The sequence below is a fragment of the Panthera onca genome, chromosome E2 (assembly GCF_046562875.1).
Source record: "Panthera onca isolate mPanOnc1 chromosome E2, mPanOnc1 haplotype 2, whole genome shotgun sequence".
NCBI classification, from domain to species: domain Eukaryota; kingdom Metazoa; phylum Chordata; class Mammalia; order Carnivora; family Felidae; genus Panthera; species Panthera onca.
The window spans coordinates 6,248,486-6,274,158 of NC_138353.1; the positions used below are offsets into that span (position 1 = coordinate 6,248,486).

The 25,673-nt window shown below is 40.1% G+C and overlaps 1 pseudogene across 1 annotated transcript in view; it reads right to left on the reverse strand.

Annotated features, from left to right (window-relative positions):
- Positions 1 to 3,200: 3,200 nt before the first annotated feature.
- LOC144614606 (uncharacterized) overlaps positions 3,201 to 25,673 on the reverse strand; it is a 34,347-nt pseudogene continuing 11,874 nt past the window's right edge. The window contains exon 4 of the transcript XR_014136175.1: positions 3,201 to 7,519. The product of XR_014136175.1 is annotated as an uncharacterized LOC144614606 (transcript). The remainder of the gene's footprint in view (positions 7,520 to 25,673) is intronic.

Below are 25,673 nucleotides of genomic sequence, written 5' to 3' on the forward strand. Positions count from 1 at the left end.
AAAATTGAACCCAGGAAAACAGTAGAGAAAATAAAACAAAGAGGCAGTTCACTGAAAAGTCAATAAAGTTCATGACTCACTAGTAAAACTACCAAAGAATATAAGAGAAAACACAAATTCCTCCTAACAAATTAAACAGGGAATATTACTCCAGAACCTGGAGACATCAACAGGGTAGTAAGGGATTAATACAAAACTCTACATACATATACTTGAAACTTTAGGTGAAATGGACCAATTCCTCTAAAGGTACACCTTACCACAAATCACCCATGTGAAACAAATGATAGGAATGGCTTGAATTGCAGAGTAAGTTTGTAATCTTAAAATTGCCTCCCCAAAATACACCTGCAGGCACATACAGTGAATGTTGAGAGTTTAGCTAATACTGGTGCCTCAGCATCCATTCTGTGTAGCCAGGTGGTCTGTAGGGACCTTGAACTGATACTAGCCATTCCCTTGAGCACATACCCTAGTAAGAGCCCACGTAGTCAGAAGCAAATGTCAAGATAGGACTCTCCCAATCATCCCTATGATAAGCATTCTCCCCCATATCCCAGGATCTTCCCCTTGTCCCCTTTAGGTAAGACCCCCCCACACACACACCTCCAAAAGCTTACCGAAACCCTGCTCTGTTTGGTTTGAATTGACCATTGCAGCCTTAGCCTAGAACCCTAAAGCATTCCATTGAGGGGTCCTAATAAAGCCATGTGCCCTTGGTCCTGCCCTAAGAGTTCTGCCTATACCCTGCCTTAATCTCCTCACAACCCACATTGGTGTGCAGAATAGCTCCCCCATGATCTGTGACTAATAAACTTCTCTACTTCACTTTCTCTTACAATCTCTTGTTGAACCGTGGCTCACCATCTGACATCTAGGACTCTACTTAACAAATATTAGTACAACAAAGTCACAACACCAACACTAGACAATTCTATCAAACCTACAAAGAATTAACAGGAATTCTACACAATTTCTCTCAGAAAATAGAAGAGTGAATACCCAACTAACCGTGTGAGGCCGGTATTAGCATAATACCAAAACTACACAAAAACATTAAGGGGGCAAGGGGAGATAACTACCAAAGAAATCCCAAATGAAGATGCAAAAATTCTTAGCAAACTATTAACACTGGAAGTCAGCAATACACAGAAAGAATTGTACACCATGACCAAATGGGTTTATTTGGGGGACAGAGAGCAGTTTCAAATTCCAGCGGTATCAGCCATCATGTTAACAGGCTGGACAGGAAAAATCACAGGATCCTGTCAATTGATACAGAGGAGGATCTGACAAAATTCAACACCTATTTATGATCTAAACTTTCAGAAATCTAGGAACAGAGGGAAATTTCCTACACTCGGTAAAGAACGCCTGCAAAAAACTTAACAGCAAGCTTCATCCCTAATGGTGAAAGACTGGATGCTTTTCTTCAGAGACTGGAAACAAGGCAAGGATGTCCACTCTCCACACTGATATTTGACATGTTAGTAGAAGTTCTAGTCAGTGACAGAAGAGGAGTAAACAAAAGTGATAACGAGAGAAAAGCAAGATAAAATAGCGTAGCTACTTGCAGAAGCCATCATGGTTGTGGTAGGCTGGATAACACGCCCATCCCAAAGGATGGCCATGTCCTCGTGCCTATCACACGGGAGTGTTACTGTAAATGTCGTAAGGGAGTCTACAGATGTGCTCTGGTGAAGATCATGAGGCGGGCGATTATCCTGGATGATCTGGTAAATGCGATATGGTCCCGAGGGACTTATAAGAACGATGCAGGTAGAGTTACTTATGTAAAGGTTGCTGAAGTGATGACAGAGGTAAACAAGTTTGAAGATGCTATCCTGCTGGCTTCAAAGAGGGAGGAAGGGGACCACCATGAGGCAGAGGATATAAGTGGCCTCCAGACATGGGAAGGTAAGGAAACAAAATCTGACCTGGCATATCCAGACGGAGCACGGCGCTATGGATCCATTTTACACATTTCGCCTCCAGAACTGTAAGAGAATAAATTTGTTAAAGTCATTCAGGCTGTGGTGATTTGTCACAGCATCAACAGGAATATTTTTGAAGTGGTACGTATAGAAAATACAAAGGAACGTACAGAAATTTCTAGAAGAACGAAAATTTACAAAGTGTCAGAACACAGAAGCATGCAAAAATCCATTGCATTTCTATATACTAGCAATTTACACCTTGAACCTGAAATTAAAAGTACAGGGGCGCCTGGGTGGCTCAGTCAGTTAAGCGGCTGACTTCAGCTCAGGTCATGATCTCGCGGTCCGTGAGTTCGAGCCCCGCGTCGGGCTCTGTGCTGACAGCTCGGAGCCTGGAGCCTGTTTCAGATTCTGTGTCTCCCTCTCTCTGACCCTCCCCTGTTCATGCTGTGTCTCTCCCTGTCTCAAAAAAGTACAATACCGGGGTGCCTGGGTGGCTCAGTTGGTTAGGTGTCTGACTTTTGACCTCAGCTCAGGTCTTGATTTCAGGGTCAGGAGTTCAAGCCGTCCATTGGGCTCTGAGCTGGGCATGAAACCTACTTAAAAACAATCCATGTATGATTGCTTAGAAAATAAAAAGTAAAAGAAATATGAGCCCACGTTCCAGTGCAGGGACCTGTGGCTCTGAAGACAAGAATCTGTCACTGGGAAATGGCAGAATGGCCTCCAGGCAACTGGCAATGCAGATCATCTCCTTTTCAGACACTGGGGTTGGAATCACAGGGACTTTCTATCTTATTGATCATTATTTTTCATTTACTTCACTGTGTGCTCGTTAACCTCCACACACTTGGTTTCCAAGCACCAGACCACAGCCAACTACTACAGTTAAGACGTTTCAAGTTACTTCACTCAAGACCTGAAGGAACTCTTCAGATTTAGCACCTACTTTGTACCTGTCACCATCTCATATGCATTTTTCACGTCACAAGAGTCTCCCAACAACCCACTGACTTATGTATCCCTTGGTGTAAACTGGGAAAAAAATGTAAATGAAACATATAATCTGGGTCACAATGTGTGGAAAGAAAAGATAATGGCAAGGGAAAATTGTATAAAAAAAAGAAGTTTTACTACAGTTGAAAATGAGCCATGGAATAAATTGCTCAAGACCATACTTTGAAATTCACATTTTAAAATCCTCTGGAAAATTGTTCTAATAAAATTGTTTAGTAACATTTATGATCTAATAAACATTTCCAAACATCTTCATTAAGTTATTATAAAAATATCTTAAGGCAATTTAGCTCAATAGTATTCTATAAGCATTTCAACAAGCACATCATACAATGGAATCTAGGTGTACAGAAGGAAAAGGGATGTAATAAATTAGCATGAAGAAAAGTTTGTCCTTCCCAACCAAAAAATCAGGAGTTTCAAGACTACATATTCAGTGTATTACTAAAGAGTATCCATTTTTTGGTGGCTGATGACTGACACCTTTTAAGCCTCACCACCACATCTGTTCTGCCCACCTGCCCAAGCTGAGAGAAAAGCCTGGTGCTTCCTTTGGTATCAGCCAGAACTTCAAACCACAGAAGGCATCCTCCCCCCAGCTCCACCCAGTCACCACCCAAAACACACCAAACCACTCACCGTTTCCTGTTCCCTCAAGCCATTTTTTTTTTTTTTTTTTTTTGACCAGCTTGGAAGTCTGTGCTCTCCCTAGAAATCTTAATTACATGTGTTCTCATCACACTTTTAGGGCATGGCACCACCAGTCTCGATATCCAAACCCAACTTTGGTTAGGGTTCCATCTGTTCCAGTGGATGGCCACAAGTGGAAGTTAACAAAAAATGTGTTAGGCAATGAATATGTGAAATTTCTAGTTTAACTATGAAACAAACGTTCCCATTGTATATTGTTCATTCTAAATTATTTCTTTAGTGCTCCAAGCTCAAAACAATTATTTTTGGCCTTATTTCTGAAATTATTTTATTTCCGAATTTTTCATGTGTACTATGTTCCTATTTTCATTTTATTTACATCATGGTGGAAACCATGGGTTTTATTTGGGCACAAAACACATGAAATAGAATCATATGGTGCATATTCATGAATGGGGGGCAGGTTTTAGGGGATCAGAATATTGAACTTGCACTGCTGTGGCATTTCATTGTAACTACATAAATATCCTGCAGCAAAGTATGGAGAGAACTCAAGTGCAAAGTTTAAGTATATAATCCTCAAACTGTCTGTTCTTTAATTCCATCCTGGAAGGAAATTATTATAGGTTTCTTCAACCTTGAGAGCCTAAAAGTTGTTAGTATGTGTTACAAAGTACTCTATAGAGGTGGGATAAAACTATGTTAGAAAAAGAACATGACTTCTTCAGGGTTATGGGGAAAAATTATTTAAGCTTTATTAATGAAAACGTGAGACTTGTGATACATCCTGCAGAAAATAGTAGCAAAATGTAATGGCAGGAGTTAACTATGAATCATGAACATACTGTTCTGGTTCTCTGGATTCAACTGCCCTCTCAGATAACTGCTCCCTTCATTTTCCAAAAAAAAGGAATGGCATTAATGATCCATCAGTTTGTCATTGATAGTATCGCAGAGCTATGACTATCTTCCCCTGCATTGTTTCTACCACATAATCCGTCCCTAGCAAACAATCACCATCATTGCATGAAAAGGTCAGTCCCTGTAACTCATCTAGAGAAGAGTGCCCTGATCATAACATGCATGACAACTTCAAGGGTGATTTTGCATTATTCTCTGCCCCTACCCCATGCAAATTCACACAAAATTGAATCTGACAACTCCGTGTCCTTGCTGTTCCAGGGAACACGGATACGGATGGGTCACACACAATGAAGTAGGCCCCTTCATCTTATGACTGCTCCTCAGAGACCATCAGGAAAGGCTTAAGATCAACAGATTTCAAACTTGAGGGTGAAACTCATAAATAAAATGTAACTCAAACTCATAAAATATAGCCTTTTCAAGAAAACTCAGGTATCTTATACACAGAAAATCATGAGCTACTTCCACACGTCCTTGTTCCCATGATATAGGAGTTTTAACAATTTTTGACATAATTATCATGCAGTGTGGAACATTTCAGGTTAATCTCCAAGATCTAAAGTCCTAGTTACTCCAGTTGGATCCAATTATTCCTGGATTCTCTAATGTGTGGTCTGTTCTGTGAACTGGTCAAAATACTTATCATATTTGTAAGGATTTGCAAGGAATCTCCCCAGTACCAATTTGTTGGTGAATCCTAAGGACACACAGTTTCTTAAAGGTATTTCCACATTCAGCATATTTGGTATAGTTTCCCTGCATAAATTCTCTCATTACTCCAAAGGTGTGACCATTTAATGAAAGCCTTATGACATTATTTCCATTTGTAAGGTGGCTCTTCAATATAAATCCTCTGATGTTTTGGCCTTGGGGCAAAAGCCTTAGCACGCACATTAGTTTTCTGTGATTTCTCTCCAAGGACTGGATAATGGCCCTGCCACAAACACTTACATGGTTTCCTTTCAACATCGACTCTTGTTGCAAAATACTTGGAACTCAAGCTAAGAGCTTTGCCACACTCATTGCATTTATAAGGTAAATGCTCTAGTATGTTCCTGCAATTTTGATCTTTGGGTAAAATCCTTGCCACACACATTACACATGTGTGGTTTCTCTCCAGGAGATTTACTCATATCTAGTGAAGAGTACTAATTTAAAACTTTGCTACATTTGTTGGATTTGTAAATATGAACGATTTGGTGAACCCTGAGTTTAAGGCAATACCTAAAAGCCTTGCCACATTCAGTACATTTATAAGGCTCTCTCCAGTATGGATTATCTGATGACTGGTGAGGGGTGAGCCTCGAGTAAAGGCTTTGCCACGCTCGTGGCATTTGTAAGGTTTCTCTCCAGGATGAATTCTTTGGTGAATCCTGAGGTCAGACCATTGTCTAAAAGCCTTTCCACATTCAATACATTTGTATGTTTTTTTCTCCAGAATGAATTTTCTCATGAAGTCTAAGGTGTGAACCCCTGATAAAAGCCTTGCCACACTCATTACATTTGTAAGGTCTCTCGCCCGTATGGATTACCTGATGTTTATTTAAGCTTGCATGGATGCTGAAGGATTTGCCACACTCCTTACATTTGAAAGGTCTCTCACCCGTATGGATTCTCCGGGCATTTATAAGGTGTGAATTTTGACTGAAGACCTTGCCACACTCATTACACTTATAAAGTTTCTCTCTGGTATGGATTATTTGATGTGTACTGAGGTGTGAGCCTTGAGTAAAGGCTTTTCCATACTCATTACATTTGAAAGGTTTCTGTCCAGCATGAATTCTTTGGTGAATCCTGATGTCAGACCATTACCGAAAGGTCTTGACACATTCAACACATGGATATGACTTCTCTCCAGTATAATTTCTCCCATGATGCCTAGGGTGTGAACGCTTGGTAAAGGCTTTGCCACATTCGTTACATCGGTAAGGTTTCTCTCCAGTATGGATTATCTGATGTTTAGTGAGGTTTGAGCCCTGAGTAAAGGCTTTGCCACACATGGCATTTGAAAGGTTTCTTTCCAGCATGAATTCTCTGGTGAATCCTGAAGGCCTTGCCACATTCAATACATTTATATGGTTTCTCTCCAGTATGACTTTTCTGATGGTCAACCAGGTTTGAACTTTGGATAAAAGCTTCACCACACTCATTACATTTGTGTGGTTTCTCTCTACTATGAATTCTGTGATGTTTTACCAGTTTTGAACTCTGGCAAAAAGCCTTGCCACATTCACTACATTGGTAAGGTTTCTCTCCAGTATGGATTAGCTGATGGTTTGTTAGGCTTGAACGTACACTAAAGGCTTTGCCACACCTGTTACATTTGTAAGGTTTCTGTCCAGTTGTCTTCTCTGGTGATTTTCAAGGTGTGAATTTTGACTGAAGAGCTTTTCACATACATGACATTTATATGGTTTCTTTCCTGTATGAATTATCTGATGTATGGTGAGGTGTGAACCCTGATTAAAGGTTTTGCCACAGTCATGACATTTGTAAGGTTTTTCCCCATGTGATTTCTCATCATGTGTTAGTGTCGAAGGGTGAATAAAATCACTCCCATGTTTATTAGAAATGTTGGTTTGGACACTAGGAGAAATTTCTTGAAGTGGTGAAACTGAGGAACCAGTGTTGACACACTTATCAACTTGATTACATTCATACATTTTCCCTTCAGTATGAAACACGTGCCGTTCATCCTGAAAGCTTAATCCAGGCCTATTTACAACAGGCTTGTTTCCTGCATCCCTTGTACCAGATTGATCTCTTCTATCAGTGAGACTATATTTACAGGTTACAGGCATGTCTTTGTAATTTATTTCATCGTCTCTCCACGGCCACTCAAAGTCATGCACATTTTTCTGGATTTCCCTGAAGCAAAATCTTTGATTTCGTGGCCTTTTGTCTTTCCAACATCATTGCCTGGAATACTTCTCCTGTATTACTATACTCCTTTGGTTGTAATTTCTTGATCACGTGTGTAGGAGAAACATCTACAAAATATAAAGAGCCAGAGGTATCCTCTTAATTACAGTTTGCTAACAAATGTAATGTTATGTTCTCAACATATAACAATAAAAGTAATACTTGTACTGAGCACGGTTATAAAACTTTTCCATGATCTCCAAAATTTTAGGAATACCTAAAGGAACAGGATTTTTTACTAAAGAGTGCTCATCTGTAATACAAATTAATCTCAGGATAGCCTGGTTTCAAACACCCAATGACAAAAACACTCACGCTGTACAAAATTATGTTAGCTCTCAAAGGGTATTTTTCTTTCCTTTTAAATTCCAGTATAGTTAACATACAGTGTTCTGTTAGTTTCAGGGGTACAATAAAGTGACTCGGCACTTGCACTCATCGCCCAGGGCTCATCAGGACACGTGTGCTCCTTCGTCTTCATCACCTCTTGAACCATGGCCCACCCACCTCCCCTCTGGTGCCATCGGTTTGTTCTCTATAGTTAAGAGTCTGTTTCTTGGGGTGTCTGGGTGGCTCGGTGGGTTAAGTGCCTGGCTTCAGCTCAGGTCATGATCTCATGGTTTATGAGTTTGAGCCCTGCATCGGGCTCTGCACAGTGTGGAGTGCACTGGGATTCTCTCTTAAAATAAATAAGCTTTAAAAAAGTGTTCCTTGGTTTGTCTTTTCTTTTTTCCCTTTGCTTGTTTGCTTTCTTTCTTAAATTCCACATACGAGTGAAATCATATGGTTGTCTTTCTCTGACAGACTGATTTCATTGAGCATTATACTGTCTAGCTCCATCCATGTAGTTGTAAATGGCAAGATTACATTCTTTTATGGCTGAATAATATGCCATTGTGTGTGTGTGTATATATATATATACACACACACACACACACACATACACACCATATATTCTTTACCCATTCATCTACCGATGGACACCTGGGCTGCTGCCATGATTTGGCTATTGTAAATAATGCTACTGACATAGGGGTACATGTATCCCTCTGAATTAGTGTTTTTGTAATGTTTGGGTAAATACCCACTAGTGTGATTAGGGGATTGTATGATAGCTTTTTTTTTTTTTTTTTTTTTAACGTTTAATCATTTTTGAGACACAGAGCACCAGCAGGGGAGGGGTAGAGGGAGAGAGATATAAAGAATAGGAAGCAGGCTTCAGGCTGAGTTGTCAGTGCAGAGTCCAGTCTGAGATCGGACTCAAACCCACAAACCATGAGATCATGACCTGAGCCAAAGTCACACAGTCAACTGACTGAGGCACCCAGGCACCCCAGGTAGCTCTATTTTTAACTTTCCGAGGAGCCTTCATACTCTTTTCCACAGTGGCTGTACCAATTTGCATTCACACCAACAGTACAAGAGGGTTCCTTTTTCTCCACATCCTTGCCCACACTTGTTCTAAGATACAGTATTTTTCCACCATGACCCCAAAGCACATACCAATTGGCAGTAAATACATTTCTCATAACCGATGAGAAAAAAGTATTATACATAATTTTCTGTATATGTCATATAAATAAATGCTGAAGGACAGATAGTATATTACAATGGTAAGTAATCCAAACCAAGCTTATCTGATGGATAATCTAAATAAATGAGAATCCAGAATTGCAAAATAAATATAGCATTGAGAAAATGAAGAATTTAATAAAACAATGTTTACCAAACTAAATTTTATAAATACCTGTTATAAAATTATTTGTGCCCATGAAGAATAGGCATTTCACAATATTAACAAGTGGTGCATGTCAGTTCTATTGCATAAAATATGATAAAAGATCATCATCGTAAATCACAATAAACAATAATAAATAAAATATTCTAGGGGTGCCTGGATGGTATTACCCCAGAACAGGTCCACGTGGTACAGGATCCTTTCAGTCACCAGGTTTTCATCCCAGCTGAGAGCCTAGGATGTGCACAGGACTGTGGAGTGGGGCAGGCAGACTGCCCATGCTACCCTATGAGGGCTGCCTGACTAGCAGGGTTTGAAACATCCAGTCTGGGGAGGAGAGAATTGGGTGTCGCCATTGCCCCCCCCCCCCCATCACCAACACAATGGAGTTTCAGGGAACAGGACAGTGGCCCCCAGTGGAGGCAGGACCCACTTGCACCAAACCCCACTCCTCCATGCCTGATAACGGCTTTTCTACCAGAGTAGGGCCAACACTAACCAAACCAGATAGTCTATCCTCGAGATCAGCATAGCCACTGATCCCAGGCACCAACAGACAACTGTCCTGTGGTTTTATATGTTAGTCTAGTTTGTTTTAAATATTCTTTTTTTTTTTTCTTTTCTTTCCTTCTCTCTTCCCTTCTTTTACTTTCTACCCTCTGATTTTTTTTTTTCTTCCCTTTGGAATCAGGCTCATAGTTTCTGCTTTCATTTTTGGTCAATTCTTATTTTTTATATATTTACATATACATATATATGTATGTGCATGTGTTTACACATAAAAGTGTATATACATATAAGTACACACACACACACACACACACACACACACATATCCTTTTTTTCTTTCTGTTCTAGGTGTTCATTTGTTTAACCAGGCATTTTTATTCTATTCTTTTTACACCTTTTCTGTATCTCTTTCTTCTTTATTTTCCTCTCTCTCTGGATTAAGCCTTATAGTTTCTTTGATTCTCTGCCTAGCCTTTTTTTCCCCCCCCGCCCCTTTCATTTCTCTCTTTGTATGGGATAAGGTTCACGTGCTGTTTTTCCTTTTTTCTGGGTTACTTCAACGAACAAATCAAAGCACACCTGGTGGAAGGTCCAAACAATCCACCACTCCAAGCAGTGGGATAGAACAGCCAAAGATGTAACAACAGGGTAGACACAACACACCCCAAAAACACTTCCTGAAGTGCCAGGTCCTGGACAGTGTATGACTCCTTTCTAATATGGTAGTACTTGCAGGTGGACACATAACAAGCCATTGAAAGATGTAAAAGACAGAAAGTGAGCCAAAATGATGAAATGGAAGAATTCTCCTCAAAAGAATTTCCAGGAATAAAGAATAGAGGATTGCTCAAAATGGATATAAACAATATATCTGAACAAGAATTTAGAATAACAGTCATAAAACTAATAGCTGGGCTTGAAAAACACATAGAAGACAGCAGAGTATCTATTGCTGCCTAGATCAAAGACCTATGAAATAGTCATGATGAATTCAGATATGCTGTAAATGAGATGCAAAATAAACTAGATGCAGTGACAGCAAGGATGAAGGAGCACATGAGAGAATAAGCAAGATAGAAGATACAATTATGGAAAATGGCAAAGCTGAAAAAAAAGAGGGAAAAGAAATTACTAGACCACGAGGGGAGAATTAGAGACCTAAGTGATTCAATAAAATAAGATAATACCTGTATCATAGCAGTTCCAGAAGAGGAAAAGACAGACAAAGGAGCAGAAGGTTTATTTGAACAAATTAGAGCTGACAACTTCCCTAATCTGGGGAAGGAAACAGACATCCAAATTCAGGAGGCACAGGGAACTCCCTTCAAAATAAAAAACAGGTTAATACCATGACATATCATAGTGAAACTGGCAAAATACAAAGACAGAATTCTGGGCCTTAACCTACAAGGGTAGACACAAAAGGGTAGTAGTGGACCTGTCCACTGCAATTTGGCAGACCAGAAGGAAGTGGCAGGAAATATTCAATGTGCTGAATAGGAAAAATATGCAGCCAAGACTCCAGCAAGGCTGTCATTCAGAACAGAAGGAAAGATAAAGGCTTTCCCAGACAAACAAAAACTAAAGGAGTCCATGACCACTAAACCAGCCCTGCAGGAGATCGTAAGGGGAACTCTGTGAATGGAAAGCAGCAAAGACTACAAAGCACCAGAGACATCATCACAAGCATGAAACCTACAGAACACACAATGACACTAAATCCGTATCTTTCAATAATTACTATGAATACAAATACACTAAATGCCCCAATCAAAAGACATGGGGTATCAGAATGGATTAAAAAAGAAAAAAAGCAAGATCCATCTATATGCTGCATACTAGAGACTCATTTTAGACCTCAGGACATCTGCAGATTGAAAGTGAGGGGATGGAGAACCATCTATCATGCTACTGGATGTCAAAAGAAAGCCAGAGTCGCCATATTTATATCAAACAAATTGGATTTTAAAACAAAGACTGTAGGGGCGCCTGGGTGGCTCAGTCGGTTAAGCGTCCGACTTCAGCTCAGGTCATGGTCTCGCCGTCCGTGAGTTCGAGCCCCACATCGGGCTCTGGGCTGATGGCTCAGAGCCTGGAGCCTGCTTCCAATTCTGTGTCTCCCTCTCTCTCTGCCCCTCCCCCATTCATGCCCTGCCTCTCTCTGTCTCAAAAATAAATAAATGTTAAAAAAAAAATTTAATAAAAAAAAAAAGACTGTAACAAGAGATGAGGAAGGGCATTGTATCACCATTAAGGGGTCTATCCATCAAGAAGAGCTAACAGTTGTAAATGTTTATGCCCCCAATGTGAAAGCATCCAAGTATACAAATCAATTAATCACAAACATGAATAAATGTATAGATAATAATATCGTGATTGTAGGGGACTTTAATATTCTACTTGCAGCAATGGACAGATCATCTAGGCAGAAAACCAGTAAGGAAACAATGGCTCTGAATTACACATTGGACCAGATGAACTTAACAGATATATTCAAAACTTTTCATCCTAAAGCAGAATACACATTCTTTTCAAGTACACATGGCATATTCTCAAAAATAGATCACATACTGATCACAAAACAGCCTTCAACAAGTATAAAAAGATTGAGATCATACCAGGAATATTTTCAGATCACACTATGAAGTTTGAAATCAACCACAAGAAAAAATTTGCAAAGCCCCCAAATACATGAAGGTTAAAGAACCTCCTACCAAAGAATGAACGGGTCAACCAGGAAATTAAAGAAGAAATTTAAAAATATATGGAAGCAAATGAAAATGAAAGAAGGACAGTACAAAGGCCATCCTAAGAGGAAAATACATTGCAGTACAGACCTATCTAGGAAAGGTCCCAAATACAGAACCTAACCTCACACCTAAAGGAACTAGAAAGCAGCAAAGAAAACCCAAAGCCAGCAGAAGAAATAAAAAAGATTAGAAAAGAAATAAACAATATAGAATGAAAAAAAAAAAAAAAAAACAAAAAACCAACCAGTAAAACACATCAATGAACCTAAGAGCTGGTTTTTTGAAAGAATAAACAAAATTGATAAAAAATAATAGTAATAAAAAAAACTGATAACCCCCTAGCCAAACTTCTCAAAAAGAAAAGATAGGACCCAAATAGATAAAATCACGAATGAAAGAGGAGAGATCACAACCAACACCACAAAAATACAAACAATTATTAGAGAATACTATGGAAAATTCTATGCCAACAAACTGGACAATCTGGAAGAAATGGACAAATTCCTAGACACTCACACACTACCCAAACTCAAACGAGAATAAAGAAAATCTCAATAGACCATAACAAGCAAAGTAATTGAATCAGTTATCAAAAATCTCCCAACAAATAAGCGTCTTGGGCCAGATGACTTCCCAGGGGAATTCTACTGGACATTTAAACCAGAGTTAATGCCTATTCTTCTCAAGCTGTTCCAAAAAAATAGAAATGGAAGGAAAGCTTCCAGACTCATTGTATGAAGCCAGCATTACCTTGATTCCTAAACCAGACAAAGAACCCACTAAAAAAGAGAATGACTGGCCAATATTCCTGATGAACATGGATGCAAAAGTTCTCAACAAGGTATTAGCAAATCGATTCAACAGTACATTAAAAGAATTGGTAGCATGATCAACTGGGATTCATTGCTGGGCTGCAAGTCTGGTTCAATATTCACAAATCAGTCAACGTGATATATCACATTAATAGAAGAAAGGATAAGGACCATATGATTCTGTCAAAAGATGCAGAAAAAGCATGTGACAAAATATAGTATCCTTTCTTAATAAAAACCCTCAAGAAAGTCAGGATAGAAGGAACATACCTTAACATCATAAAAGCCATAAATAAAGTCAAACAGCTAATATCCTCCTCAGTTGGGAAAAATTGAGAACTTTCCCGAGATCAGGAACACAACAGGGATGTCCATTCTCACCACTGTTGTTTAACATAGGGTTGGAAGTCCTAGCCTCAGCAATCAGACAACAAAATGAAATAAAAAAGGCATCCAAATTGGCCAAGAAAACCAAACATTCACTTTTCAGAGATGACATGATACTCTACATAGAAAACCCCAAAAACTCCAAAAAACTGCTAGAATTGATACATGAATTCAGCAAAGTTGCAGGATATAACATCAGTGTACAGAAATCAGTTACATTTCTATACACCAATAATGAAGCAGCAGAAAGAGAAATCAAGGAATAGATCCTATTTACAATTACACCAAAACCCACAAAGACCTAGAAATAAACCTAACCAAACGGATAAAAGATCTGCACGTTGAAAACTATAGAAAGCTCATGATAGAAATTGAAGAAGACACAAAGAAACAGAAAAACATTCCATGCTCATGGATTAGAAGAACAAATATTGTTAAAATGTCCATACTATCCAAAGCAATCTACAAATTCAGTGCAATCCAAATCAAAATACAACCAGTATTCTTCACAGAGTTAGAACAAACAATCCTAAATTTTGTATGGAACCAAAAAAGACACCGAATAGCCAAAGTATTGTTGAAAAGAAACATCAAAGCAGGAGGCATCATAATCCCAGACTTTAGATTTTATTACAAAGCTGTAATCATCAAGACAGTATGGTAGTGGCACAAAAACAGACACATCGACCAATGGAGTAGAATAGAGAACCCAGAAATATACCCACAAAAATATGGCCAACTAATCTTTGACAAAGCAGGAAAGAGTATCCAACGGAAAAAAGACAGTCTCTTTAGCAAATGGTGCTCGGAGAACTGGACAGCAACATGCTGAAGAATGAAACCAGATCACTTTCTCACATCATACACAAAAATAGAGTCAAAATGAATGAAAGACATAAATGTGAGACAGGAGACCATCAAAATCCTAGAGGAAAATAGGCAGCAACCTCTTTGACCTCGACCACAGCAACTTCTTACTTGACATGTCTCTGAAGGCAAGGGAAATAAAAAGAATATGAACTGGGACATCATCAAGGTAAAAATCTTCTGCACAAGAAAGAAAACAATCAACAAAACTAAAAGGCAACTGACAGAATGGGAGAACATATTTGCAAATAACATATAGGACAAAGGGATAGTATCCAAAATCTATCAAGAACTTACCAAACTCAACACTCAAAAAACAAATAATCCAGTGAAGAAATGGGCAGAAGACATAAATAGATACTTTTCCAAAGAAGACATCCAGATGGCAGACACATGAAAAGATGCTCAACATCACTCATCACCAGGGAAATACAAATCAAAACCACACTGAGATACCACCTCACACCAGTCAGAGTGGCGAAAATTAACAACTGAGGCAACAACAGATGTTGGTGAGGATGTGGAAAAAGGGGAACCCACTTTCACTGTTGGTGGGAATGCCAACTGGTGCAGCCACTCTGCAACACAAAGTGGAGGTTGCTCAAAAAATTAAAAATAGAATTACCCTATGACCCAGGATACAGGAGTGCTGATTCATAGGAGCACATGTACCCCAATGTTTACAGCAGCACTATCAACAATAGCCAAATTATGGAAAGAGCCCAAATGTCCATCAACTGAAGAATGGATAAAGAAGATGTGGTATAGGGGCGCCTGGGTGGCTCAGTCGGCTAAGCGGCCGACTTCGGCTCAGGTCATGATCTCGCGGTCTGTGAGTTTGAGCCCCGCGTCGGGCTCTGTGCTGACAGCTCAGAGCCTGGAGCCTGCTTCAGATTCTGTGTCTCCCTCTCTCTGACCCTCCCCTGTTCATGCTCTGTCTCTCCCTGTCTCAAAAATAAATAAAACGTTTAAAAAAAAAAAAAGATGTGGTGTATATATGCAATGGAATACTCCTTGGCAATGAAAAAGAATGAAATCTTGTCATTTGCAACAATGTGGATGGAACTGGAGGGTATTATGCTAAGTGAAATAAGTCAATCAGAGAAAAACAGATATATGATTTCACTCATATGTGGAATTTGAGAAACTAAACAGAAAGGGGGAAGGGAAGGAAAAATAACTTACAAACAGAGAGGGAGGCAAACCATAAGAGACTCTTAAATATAGAGATCAAACTGTGGGTTGAAGGGGGTGAGGGACTGGGGGGAGTGGGGAGGTGGGTGATAGGCATTGAGGAGGGCACTTGTTGGGAGAAGCACTGGATGTTGTATGTAAGTGACAAATCACAGGAATCTACTCCTGAAGCCAGGACCTCACTGTATGTTAACTAACCTGACAATTTAAATAACTGACAAAATAAAATTAAAATAATAAAATAAAAATTAAAATAAAATAAAATAAAATAAAATAAAATAAAATAAAATTCCTAGTAGAAAACAGAGGAAAAGCTTCATGACATTACTTTTTGCGATAATTTACCAGATATAACACCAAAGCACAGGCAACAAAAGTACAATCAGATAAACTACATCAAAATCAAAAACTCCTGCACACCAAAGGACACAAATCAAGAGCTTAAAGCCAACCTATGGAGCACAAGAAAAGATGTGCAAATCATATATCTGATAATAGGTTGGTATTAAGAATAAATAAGAACTCTAAAAGGGTATAGTTCCACAGTGCGTGGTCTGGGAGTGGGGAGGTCCCCATACCAAAAAACAATGCTCTGACAGCAGCTAGGTATCCTACAATTCTGACTCAGTTCTGACAATTCAACTCAAGCCTGATGTTATCTATTTGGAGGTCCCACAAGTTAAGGGCTCAGTCCTACACGACCCGCCCCCACTTTAGATGCTAATGGTAAGTCCAAGTTGTCATACCTAGGCTTCTGACGGACCAGCTATAGATCTGAAGTTCCAATGAACCCCCTCCTTGGGTCTGACTTGCTAGATTGGCTCAAAGAATGCAGAGAAACATTTTACCTACTAGATTACTGGTTCATCACGAGAGGAGGTGACTCTGGAACGCGTAGGGCAAGGCAAGAGGAAAGGGTGCAGAGTCCTCTCCACGTGGGTCACTCTCCACAAATTTCCTCTTGGTCACGAGCGCAGAAGCTCTCTGACCTCTCTCCTTTTGAGTTTTTATGGAGGCTCCATTATAGAGGCATTATCGATTAAATCACTGATCACTGCTGACTGAACTCCATCTCCAGCCCCTTTCCTCTCCCACAGGTCCAGGGATGGACTGAAAGTTCCAACCCTCCAATCACTTGGCTGTCTCCCCTGGCAACAAGCCCCCCATCTTTACAGGATTTCCAAAAGTCACCTCATTAGCATAAACTAGGTTGTGGTTGAGAGGTGACTGTTATGAAGAACAAGACACCCATTTCATCTTTATGGCTCCTGAGCAATTTCAGGAATTGAGGACAAGAAGTCAAATTATGATCAAAGATGCTCCCATTGTGGGGCGCCTGGGTGGTGCAGTCGGTTAAGCATCCGACTTTGGCTCAGGTCATGATCTCGCGGTCTGAGTTCGAGCCCCACGTTGGGCTCTATACTGACAGCTCAGAGCCTGAAGCCTGCTTCAGATTCTGTGTCTCCCTGACACTACGCCCCTCCCCACTTGTGTTCTGTCTCTCAAAAATAAATAAATGTAAAAAAAAAATTTTTTTTTTTAAAGATGCTCCCATTGCTCTTATCGCTCAGGAAATTCCAAGGGTTTTAGAAGTTCTGCGCAAGAAACACGAATGAAGACCAGATTTCTTATTACGAATCACAATATCACAAACTCCTACAGCTCAACAAAAACAGAACCCACAAATATTCTGATTAAATAATGGGCAAAGGACTTTGGAACCAACATTTCTCCACAGATGATATACAAATGGCCAACAAACTTATGAAATGATGTTCAGTATCACTGACCATTAGAGAAATGCAAATCTAAACCGCAATGAGATTATCACTCACACTCATTAGGATGGCTACTATCGAAGAAACAGAAAATACTAAGTGTTAGCGAAGATGGGGAAAAATGGGAATTCTTATGCAATGTTCATCAGCAAGTAAAATGTAGATGGAAAATATCAGGACAGTTACTTGAAAATTAAAAATTAAATTACCATACACTGTGAGCTGAATGTTTGTGCCCCCTAAAATTTCTACATTAAAATCTAATCCCCAAGGTGATACATTTGAAGGTGGTGGCTTTGGGAAGTAATGAAGTCATCAGGATGGAGCCCGCATAAATGGGATTAGTGCCATTACAAGAGGCCAGACAGCCAGCTCTTTCTCGTATCATGTGAAGATACAAGCAGTCAGCAGCAGCTTGCGGTCAGGAAGGGGGTCATCACCAGAACCCAAGCATGCTGGCACCCTGATCTTTGACTTCCCATCTCCAGCACTGTGCAAAACAAATGGAACAACTGTTGTAAGCCACCCAGTTTTTGGTATTTTGTTACAAGAGCCTGAACACACTAAGAAAGAAAATTGTCTTGATCGTGAGAAGTAGGGAGCTTCTGCAACAAATACCTAAAAATGGGGATGTGGCTGTGAACTGGGTCACGGGTAAAGGTGCATGCTGGAAGCTGAGAATGTCACAAAGGGAATTTTAAATGTGATTCTGGTATAGGCTCCAAGACAAAAAGAAGAGAGCTGAACACAGTTCTCTTGGCCGAACTGCATTCATGCTCTACTGTCTTGTGGAAAGTAGAACTTGCAAGCAATGCCATTGCTCTTCAGCTGAAATTTCTAAGCCAAGACGCTTGGTTCCTCCTGACTGCTAATGGTTAAACAAGACCAAAGAAATAACTTGAAGATAAAAGTATCAAGCAAAAAGAGACTATAGAACTTCAAGATTTTGAAAATTCCCAGCCTAACCATTTTGCAAAAAAGGAGAAAGCATGTTTGGAAGAGAATAGGGTGTGGCCCAAAAGACCCCGAATAGCCAAAGGAATGTTGAACAAGAAAATCAAAGTGGGAGGCATCACAATCCCAGACTTTAGCCTCTACTACAAAGCTGTAATCATCAAGACAGCATGGTACTGGCACAAAAACAGACACATAGACCAATGGAATAGAATAGAGAACCCAGAATTGGACCCACAGATGTATGGCCAATTAATCTTTGACAAAGCAGGAAAGAGGATCCAATGGAAAAAAGACAGTCTGTTTAGCAAATGGTGCTGGGAGAACTGGATGGCAAAATGCAGAAGAATGAAACTAGACCACTTTCTCACACCACACACAAAAATAAACTCAAAATGGATGAAAGACTTAAACGTGAGACAGGAAACCATCAAAAACCTTAGAGGAGAAAACAGGCAACAACCTTTTTGACATAAGCTGCAGCAATATCTTGCTCAACACATCTCCAAAGGCAAGGAAATTAGAAGCAAAAATGAACTATTGGGACCTCATGAAGATAAAAGCTTCTGCACTGCAGAGGGAACAATCAACAAAACTAAAAGGCAACCAATGGAATGGGAAAAGATATTTGCAAATGACATATCGGATAAAGGGCCAGTATCCCAAATGTATAAAGAACTTACCAACTCAACACCTGAAAAACAAATAATCCACTGAAGAAATGGGCAGAAGACATGAATGGACACTTTTCCAAAGGAGACAACCAGATATCTGGCCAACAGACAAATGAAAAGATGGTCAACGTCACTCATCATCAGGGAAATACAAGTCAAACCACACTGAGATACCACCTTACACCACTCAAGAGTGGCTAAAATTAACAACTCAGGAAACAACAAGTGCTGATGAGGATGTGGAGAAAGGGGATCCCTCTTGCATTGTTGGTGGGAATGCAAACTGGTGCACCCACTCTGGAAAAACGGAGTGTAGGTTCCTCAAAAAATTAAAACTAGAACTACCCACAAGCCAGCAATAGCACTACTATGAATTTATCCAAAGGATACAGGAGTGCTGATTCGTAGGGGCACATGTATCCCAATGTTTATAGCAGTGCTTCCAACAAGATCCAAATTATGGAAAGAGCCTAAATGTCCATCAACTGATGAGTGGATAAAGAAGATATGGTTTGATATATATAATGGAATACTACTTCGCAATGAGAAAGAAGGAAATCCTGCCATTTGCAGCAACGTGGATGGAACTGGAGGGTATTACGCTAAGTGAAATAAGTCAGTCAGAGAAAGACATATACCATATGTTTTCACTCATATGGGGAACTTGAGAAACTTAAGACCATGGGGGAAGGGAAGGGGGAAAAAAATAGTTACAAACAGAGAGGAAGGGAGGCAAACCATAAGAGGCTCTTAAATACAGAGAACAAACTGAGGGTTCATGGGGTGGGAAGGGAAAATGAGTGAGGGGCACTGAGGAGGGCACTTGTTGGGATGAGCACTGGGTGTTGTATGTAGGTGATGAATCATGGGAATCTACCCCCAAAACCAAGAGCACACTGTATACACTGTATGTTAGCCAACCTGACAATAAATTATATTAAAAAAAAAAAAAAAAAGGAATAGGGTATGGCCAAGCTGTTTGATAAGATCAGAATGAGTGTGTTTTGCAGGGTTTTTCAGATTCCACATGTACGTGAAATCTTATGAGGTATTTCTCAGTCTAATTTACTTCACTTGGCATAATACATTCTAGGCCCATCCACGTTGTTGTACATGGCACAATACCATCCTTTTTTATGGCCGTGTAACATTCCACTCTAAAATACCACATCTTCCTTATCCATTTGCGTATTAACGGATCCTTAGGTTGCTTCCCTGTCTTGGCCAGTAAATAATGCTGCAATAAACATAGGGGTGCATTCATAATCTTTTCAAACTAGTGTTTTCATTTTCTTTGGGTAAATACCTAGTGGTAGAATTATTGGATCATATGGTATTTCTATTTTTAATATTTTGAGGAATCTCCATACTGCTTTCCAGAGTGGCTGTACCAATTTACACTGCCACCAACAGTGCACAAGGTTCCTTTTCCTCTACATTTTCATCAGCACTTGTTATTTCTCATCTTTGATTTTAGCCATTCTGACAAATTTAAGATGATAGCTCATTGTGGTTTTGACTTGCAATTCCCTGATAACGAGTGGTGGTGACGATCTTTCCATGTGTCTGTTGGCCTTTGGGAAAATGCCTATTCATGTCTTCTGTCCCTTTTAAAAATAAACAAACAAAAAGCAGAATCAGATCTATAAATATAAGAACTGATGGTTGACGAGAGGAGGGGAGTAGAGAGGTGGGCAAAATGACTGAAGGGGAGTGGGAGATACAAATTTCCAGTTATGAAATAAATGTCATGAGAATAAAAGGCACAGCATAAGGAATACAGTCAATGATACTGTGATAACGTTGTATGGTGACAGATGGTAGCTACACTGGTGAGCACAACATAACGCACAAACTTGAATCGCTATGCTGTACACATGAAACTAATATAAAGTTGTGCGTCAACTATACTCATGTTTAAAAATTAAAAAAAAAAAAAAAGATTAGTGAGTGTCAACTATGGACCTTATCAGCTACTATAGCAGGAAAACTGCCGGTGTGAAGTGAAGGGAAAGAAAATGGAAAGGAATAAAGGAAGACAGCCAGACTTTACAAAACAGAACCATAAAGCTATTTCTCTGCAAATGTTCTCTATTCTTCAACACAAAGGAGGAGTGACCTCAAGGCACTTCAGAGATGATTGGGCCTGCCTCTTCACTTTCTTTTTTTTTTTTTTAATTTCTTTCTTTTTTTTTTTTTTTTTTTTTTTTTTACATTTATGTATTTTTGAGAGACAGAGCACAGTGGGGGAGGGGCAGAGAGAGAGGGAGACACAGAATCCCAGCCAGGCTCCAGGCTCTGAGCTGACAGCACAGAGTCCAGTGCGGGGATCAAACCCACAAACTGCGAGATCATGACCTGAGCCAAAGTTGGACACTAGCCCGACTGAGCCACCCAGGCACCCCTGCCTCTTCACTTTCAACAGGCCAGATGACCTCCCCGCAAAACTGGGTTTTCAACCCCTGCTCAGTAGAACCTGGGGGGTGGTGCGGGACCCTGCCTGGTGGAGCTGGGTCTAGCAGTAGGACTGCTGTCCAACAGGCTTGGAGGGCAGAGCATGGAGGCAAAGAGGATTATTTTCAAGCCTTCAGATCTCATGGATCTTGCTAGGTTTTGGACTTGCCTGGGATCAACCTGTGCTTCTCCCCCATTTCTGCTTATTGAATGGTATTGTCTACCCTATGCCTGTCCCACCACTATATTCTGGAAGTACACAATTACTCCATTCTATAGGTTCACAGCTGGAGAGGATTTTTTGCCTCAAGTCTCACCCATATCTGATTTAGAGATGTTTAGATTAGGTTTTGGACTACAGACTTTAGAGCTGATGCTAGAACGAGTTGACTTGTAGGGGTGGTGGGATAGAACACATGTATTTGGCATATGGGAAGTACATGAAACTTGGGGAGGGGGGTGAGAGCAGAATGTTGTAGATTAAACACTGGTGTTCCTCTAAAATTCATTATGTTGAAACCTTCCAAAATACAATGGTGGGCCTATGGGCAGTGACCAGTCCATGATGGTGGAGCCCTCATGAGTATCATCAGTGTCCTTACAAGAGAGATCAGAGAGAGCTATCTCTCTCTGTTTCTGCTATGGGAGGGACAATGAGAAGTCACCCATCTGCAACCCATCAGAAGGTCTTCCTCAGAGCCTAACCATGCTGGCACCCTGATTTCAGACTTCTGGCCTCCAGAACTATAAGAAATAAAACTTGTTAATAAGCCACCCATTCTATAGTACCTTGTTATAGGACACCAAACGAAGATACCATATAATCTAGCATTTCCACTTCTGGGTGTGTACACAAAAAAAGTGAAAGCAGGACCTCAAAGAGATGTTTGCATACCCATGTTCACAGAAGCATTATTCAAAACAGCCAAGAGGTAGGGGCGCCTGGGTGGCTCAGTGGGTTAAGTGTCCAACTCTTGATTTTGGCTCAGGTCATGATCTCACAGTTTGCGAGATTGAGCCCTTGCATTGAGCTCTGTGCTGACAGTTTGCTTAGTATTCTCTCTCTCCCTCTCTCTCTGTCCCTCCCTGCTCTGTCTCTCAAAATAAATACACTTAAAAAAAAAAAAAAAAAACAGCCAAGGGCACCTGGTTGACTCAGTTGGTTGAACGTCTGACTCTTGATTTCGGCTCAGGTCATGATCTCACAGTTCATGAGATCAAGCCCCACGTTGGGCTCCGTGCTACCAACACAGAACCTGCTTGGGATTCTCTCTCTCCCTCTCACTGCCCCTCCCCTGCTCTGTCTCTCAAAATAAATAAACAAACATAAAAAAAAATAACCAAGAGGTAGAAGCAACTCAAATGTCTACTGATTGAGGAGCGCACAAATAAAATGTGGTATATACACAAAATGAAATATTACTCAGCCTTAAAAAGACACTTGGGATGCCTGAGTGGCTCAGTCGGTTAAGGGTCCGACTTTGGCTCAGGTCATGAGCTCACGGTTCATGGGTTCAAGCCCCACGTCAGGCTCTGTGCTAACAGCTTAGAGCCTGGAGCCTGTTTCAGATTCTCTTTCTCCCTCTTTCTCTGTCCCTCCTCCACTTATGTGAAGTATCTAAAATAGTCCAATTCACAAAAACAGAAAGTAAAATGGTGTTCACCAGGCTGTGGGTAGAGAAGAAAATAAATGGAAAACAAGTGAATTTAAATACTCGTGGTAATCAACTGAATCTACATTCAAACAAGAAAAATATGGCATATTTTAACTCTAGTAAGCTCAAATGATGGACAATATTATGAAAGTTATCTGAAACAATAGAGAGAGACATGAGGTCAGGTGCCCCTCCTGTAGGTATTACTAAATGCCAAGCTGTTATTATGAATCCATGAAACTTAATGTGCACTTATCCAAAATTAGTAAATCAGACTTCATAAATATGACCAGGAGAACAAAAGTAAGCTTACAGAGACCAGAGGAAATAAGCAAATGGTCCACTGCGGGAAGGACCTGTGACACAGGACACCATAAGCAGCAGCAGGTTCACGCGGAAACAACTTCTCCTCCCTGGAGGAGGTCCGCGGGCAGAGAGGAGGTGGGCAGCATACACAGCAAACGAGAGCCAGAGAACAACAGGAAAGCACGAGACGGTGGGACACCAGGGACCAGGTGCACCTTCTATGAAGTTCAGATGGAAACCCAAAATAGTGTTCATGTGTTCACTCATGAATGCAATTTACAGAAATTTAGAAATTTTGCAGAAAATATAAGTGTCATAAGCAACAGTGGAAGAGAAGTCAATAAAATATAAGAAATGTGCTAAGTTTTCTGTAAAACACAATGATATTTACGTATCAATTCAATATACTGATATGAACATGATGAATCTAGACAGGGAGAGTAATTTTTAGAACACAGCAGTTACAACAAGAAATTAAGTCAGTGAAATTTACACAAACTCAACAAGTTATGCACAAAAAACTGAAAACATACTATAAAAAAAGCAATAAATCTTACATGACAAATTAATGGTATTTCTGGGATTTGTACAGTACAAATATAAAATATGCATGTTTTTAAGATATCTAAAATTCCCAATTTAATAAATTTAATTCACAAAAGTGTAACTTGATATTAGGTACTAGATCAGGTGAGGACAAGTAGAAAAAATAATTCAGACTATCTTTTCAACATATTCCAGGGTTTGTGCTGGATTTAGGGAACCTGTTGCTGAGCCATACCCTGAAAACTAAAGACGGAAATAGTGTAAAATATTTAAAACAATATCTGCTCCCCAATTCAACACTCCCACTTACAAATATAAAACAAAAAACACTACTGGTAGCATCAGAAATTCACAATTGATGATTAAATAATAAAAATCAAGTTCTTGGGTGCTTGGGTGGCTCAGTTGGTTAAGCATCCAACTCTTGATTTTGGCTTCAGCCTTGATCTCACAGTTCGTGAGTTCAAGCCCCATGTCGGGCCCTGTGCTTTCAGCGAGGGGCTGCTTGGGATATTCTCTCCCCTTCTCTCTCAAAATAAATAACTTAAAAAAAAATCAAGTTCCTTTACAATGAATAGAAATGGACAAGATGAAAGGAAAAAGTGGCTTAAAGGAAACGTATTACGGTGAACTTCATTAAAGTCATCGCTCAGCTTCAGCAACTCCCTCATTAAGATGCTGTATAATTATACCTGTTGAGGTAGAATAACAATGGCCCGCAGAGGGGATGGCAAAGGCAACATGAACAACAGTCCAGTCAACAGACTCAGACATATGAGAACGTGAACGTGGACAACATTGCCCCAGGACAGATTCCTGTTTTGTTTATTGTGGCTCAAAGGGATGAATTAGCATCTAATGAACAACGTTGTCACAGAGCCCTTGAGAGATAACGTGACACACCTCAAAAACCGTAAAGAAAACTGGAATCACTGGTCCAGTCAGGATCTCGTGATACTTTCCATCTCAGTATCCAGGGCATATGCTGACCAGTCTAACCAGTAGCTTCAAGAGGTGCTTCTGTAGGAAGCAGACTATTATTAGAACACGGTAGTCAAAGTGTTCTTGGTCAAGAATTTTCTGTACCAAGTAAACCCACTCCACAGAAGACTCCACCAGAAGCAGTCCATAACCTAAAAGTGGACTATCACAGCGAAAAAAAAGAGGACGAAATTTCAGACTCTAGGGATGTGTCTTCCAAAAGCAAATTTCAGAGGCAAAATCACAGAGACTTAAGAAAAATGAAATCGTTGCCAAACTAGGTAGAGAGGTGGAAGAGAGAGAAAATACAAGATGTCAGGGCCAGGTGATGTAGGATCTTGACACGGGACTGTGCCCTCCACCCACAGACACCAAGCTAAAAGCTGAAATGCGCTCCCATGTAGGACAGGGGATCAAAAAGACCTTTCTGCCAACTGTCTTCACACATCTGAGTAAAAAATCTCGTAAGATCCAACCCACCTCCCCATTTCATGTGCCCCTGAAGTGTGGCAGAAGCAGAATGGAAGCTATGGCTAAGAAACCTGAACAGGCAGTCAGGGCTCAAGACGGTGCCATGCAGCTTCCAGGGAGCCCGACGAAAGGAAGGCAAGAGCAG